Source organism: Adiantum capillus-veneris, chromosome 2 (assembly GCF_014529385.1).
Source record: "Adiantum capillus-veneris isolate H3 chromosome 2, ASM1452938v2, whole genome shotgun sequence".
NCBI classification, from domain to species: Eukaryota; Viridiplantae; Streptophyta; class Polypodiopsida; order Polypodiales; family Pteridaceae; genus Adiantum; species Adiantum capillus-veneris.
Window position 1 is genome coordinate 56,664,081 of NC_140932.1, and position 4,322 is coordinate 56,668,402.

General features: G+C 45.1%; 1 pseudogene; it reads left to right on the top strand.

Annotated features, from left to right (window-relative positions):
* The first annotated feature begins 825 nt into the window (after nucleotides 1-825).
* On the top strand, nucleotides 826-1,834 carry LOC147462829 (deoxyuridine 5'-triphosphate nucleotidohydrolase pseudogene; annotated as a pseudogene).
* Nucleotides 1,835-4,322: the final 2,488 nt, after the last annotated feature.

Here is a 4,322-nt window from a genome sequence, read left to right on the forward strand (position 1 = left end):
CGAGTTAGAGCGTGAGGAAAGGTTTATATGTGGTACACGATAGAGTAAATAAAGATGTTTATGCCTTTTTGTTCATTTAATTGAGGATTTACTTTAAGAGCATTAGCTCATTTTTGTTAATTGGGATCATGCCTTAAATTATTCCGCAGCGACACGGTATGTTGAATGGCCATGTTCGAATAGATAGGATCGAGAAGATTAACACATGGACGATAAATAAGCACATCAAAGTAAGGTCACTTACCTAATAGCCTCGGTGCCGATTAGGAATGCTCAAGAGTCCAGGGTTATCCAGTTGCCTAATATCCTCTGCACCGACTCGGAATGTTCAAGAGACAAGGAGATTGAGATTTAATTGTTTGAAGTTCAGTACGCTTTTGGGTGACCTGAAGTGGGACTCTATCTTAATTGCTTCTGCGTCGACGCAGGATAGTTAAGGAGTGTGTCTATGCTCCTTCTACACCAGGCAGGCTGCGAGGACTGCCTATTTCTCTTAATCGGGACTCTATCTTAATTGCTTCAGCGTCGAAGCGGAATAGTTAAGGAGTGTGTCTGATTGAACCTGTGTGCTCGTCCTACACAGGCAGGTGCGTGGACTGGCTACTTCTCTTAATCGGGACTCTATGCTAATTGCTTCCGCCCGTCGCGGAGTAGTTAGGGAGTGTGTCCCAATTGAGCTTGAGTGCTATTCCTACACATCCAAGCCTGCTGCGTGAACTGGCTCCCTATGTACTCAAAGGCTAGTCCTTGGCATCAGCACATCGATGCCCATGCTCGGGACTCTGTATTAATTGCTTCCGCGCCGCCGCGGAGTAGTTAGGTAGTATGTCCCAATTGAACTTTTGTGATATTCCTAGCTACACCAGGCCCTGCTGCGCGAAATCGCTGCTTGTGTACTCGAAGGCTGGTCCTCCCACCTCCTCGGTGCCCATGTTTGACGACCCACCTCAAAATAACTTCAGATGATTTTCATCGTTTTGGAACAAGGCCGTCAAGTTATGGAGCAAGGCTGTCACTAACATGCCAACGTCGGAAGGAAGAGAGAGAGAGAGAGAGCCCTTTTGCAGCTGCATCGATCCTCTATGCATTCACCGGCGAGTTCTTTCATGAAGAAGCTCACCATGGCAGCAGCAGAGCCACTGGAACCCATCTGCAAGCTTTCCAAGCTCGAGGTACCTGTCTCCAATGGCACCACCAACCATACTCCTCGTTAAGAAGCTCTCTACGAACGTGATCACCCCCTCTTGCGGCTCCACCTTGGCTGCAAGTTATGACGTTTCCAGTGCATGATGTTGTACCTGCTCCCGGAAAGCTCTTACCAAAACTGACGTCTCCATTGCAATTCCAGAAGGGACATATGCACGCTTAGCGGATGGATCTGGTATTGCGTGGAAACATTCTATTGATGGTGGGGCAAGAGTGATCGATGCCGATTACCGTGGTCGACCCATTGGGGTGGTTCTCTTCAATTTTCTGATCATGGCTTTACTACCAATGCCGAGAATCGTGTGCTCACCTTATTTTTGAAAGGATTGTTAAAACCAGAGGTTATGGAGGTGGATGATTTAGAAGCAGTTGTTAAATGGTGAGAAAGCGGGTTACTCTTGTCATGCTTCGTCTTCGCCTCCCTCCCTACTTCACCCCCGCCGCCTTCACCACCTGCTTTGATGCTGGTTCTGTTTGATGTCGACTTCGCCTCCCCTCACCTTCCCTTTTCAGTGTCGGCACAAGCATCATCTTTGATTCTCCCTTCGTTTCTTTTCAAACTAACCTAGTAGGTAGTATAGTAAGTAGTATGTCCCCACAATCTTTTTGTCATTTCTTTTAAGAAGTATCTTGGGTGATACCTTGGGGGTTGAAATGCAAAAGAAAAGGAAACCGTGAGAATTTCAAGTTTGTCCTTATTTTCTTTGGTTAGGGAAATTGGGTATTTCAACAGGAAGTTCAAACGTGTAAACGGATTTTTTTGCTTCGCGCAGTGAGTAGGTGTTTCTATTGCTTGCAGTTGACACGTGGTGCAGAGAGAGAGAGATCTAGTAATTTTTTAGGATTTTTGGGGTTCAGTGCCCAGCCGAGTCCGCGACGCCTCTATCTCTTTCTCTTGGGTGTAGGTGATCGTCATGCGGGCATGATCGAACTCGGAGGGAGTTGGAGCGGGGTCGATGACGGCAGGGTAGCACAAAACAGGGTCTCTCTCTCTCTCCCTCTCTCCCCAGCGGTTGCTTTGAATGCAGGGCAGAACCCTCTTCTCTATGCGTATCTGCAAGCCATCACCTCTGCCACTTTGCAGAAGAAGAAACTCCCTCCTGCAGTTTGTCGGCAGTTCCCTTGTATGCAACAAATGTAAGGCTCGAAGTAGGCAGCAGCGAAGAGAAGTGGACGATGGACAACGCCACCGAGGCACTCCAAGAGGACCTACACAGTTGCGATTGAAGCTCACTGATAAGATGCAAAAAATGTGCGCATGCGCTTAGAGAAGAGGCTCCGATTTGCGCAGTGCGAAGCTTGTTCGTCTGTGTGTCTCTCCTCTGTGTGTGTGTGTGTGTGTGTGTGAGAGTGAGAGAGAGAGAGAGAGAGAGAGATTTGGAGACCGTGGGAACTGGGACAGAAGGTTGGGACTTTGAATTTTAAAAAGTGAGGGAGGGGAATCTCCGCTTTAATCAATTAATGAACCGCAAGATGACCTATACATGCTAGGAGCATAACTAAAGGCACATCGGTTTCTTTCTCTTGTTTGTGGTGGTATCTTTTACGGTGAATCTTGAAATCATTTTCAACTTATGTGGCCTTTTCATCTCGTTATATATAGCCAGCTCACAAATGAGCTTTTCTTTTTGTTTAGAGAGAGTTTTCTTTTTGTTTAGAGAGAGAGAGAGAGAGAGAGAGAGAGAGCGCAATAGCAACATACCTTGCACTCTTTACTCTCGTCTCTTTGTGCTGTTATTATTGGCAAATTAGCTTTGCGCTGATGTTGTCCACAAACGCGAGAGAGAGAGAGAGAGAGAGAGAGAGAGAGAGAGAGAGAGAGATGTAGCAGCATACCTTGCACTCCTTGCTCTCGTCTCTTTGTGCTCGACAAATTAGCTTTTTTATGCGCATGCTATTTTTATTAAAGGCATGTATCCAAAGGAAGGCTAAAAAGAAGCATTTTTAAATAGCTTCAAAAAGCCTTAAAATTGTTTACAACATTTGATAGGCACCATTCCTATATCACTCACTGCTACTAGCAGCAATGCCAATCAATACAAACTTGGACAACCTACCACTATTGTGTGTTGTAAGTCCCTCAATTGCCTGCCACGGTTAATAATGACCACTTTTAAGAAAAAGAGAATTAAATACCCTTGGGTAATATAATATGGGATTTGAGGAGACGGGTTGACAAGTGCATGGATTAGAAATTTAAAACCATGAGATTATTTTCATGGGGCTCTCTCGCTCGATTTTTGTGTTCGCTCGGTAGAGTTTGCTCGGTGCTTGGTAAGACTGTGTGTGTGTGTGTGTGTGTGTGTGTGTGTGTGAGAGAGAGAGAGAGAGAGAGAGAGAGAGAGAGAGAGAGTGTGAGAGAGAGAGAATGGTTTTGAAAAACACACTCAATAAATTGTTTTTTGTAATCTCTCATGTGTGGGACTACCACAACCTGCTGGCTACTATAGGAAGTACAAAGAAAGTATATACAAACCCCATGTCTAAACCAAAGTTAGTAGAACCATGGCCTATCTTTCAACTTGACTTAGGTATAAATCAATGTAACCCTTGATGATAGCCCCATGCTTGATTTTAATAGATGATTGAGTTCTCGTGGGATTGTTCCTATGACATTAGAACTTCTCCTTTACTTGATTGTCAAAAGAGATCAATGCACAGAACCTGATGAAATATTTTCCATCTGACACCTTCGATGCACAAGGATTCTCTATTCCTTGCCATAGGCATGCACGTGCTATGCCCTCTAGGTAGGGCAATTGGCGAGCATGCTCCTCTAAGCAAGCTATATTGTCAAGGAAAAGTACCGATTGCAGGCCACATTGTTGATTTGCATAGGGTTTGTAACATGAGGACTCTCTTAAGGGGGATATTCATAAGGTTTGCAAAGAGAGAGAGAGAGAGAGAGAGACAGAGAGAGAGAGAGAGAGAGAGAGAGAGAGAGAGAGAGAGAGTGAGCTAGCCTTGGTTGCAAGTTTGCAAGTAGAATGATAGAGAGAGCATCAAGGGTGAATTCCATGATCACCTCCTATGACCAAAATCATAGGAAGTGTTGGAGCAAAGCCCTCGGTAGTGAATCCAAGTAGCCCAAGTTGCATATGGAGTCTCCAAGTGAA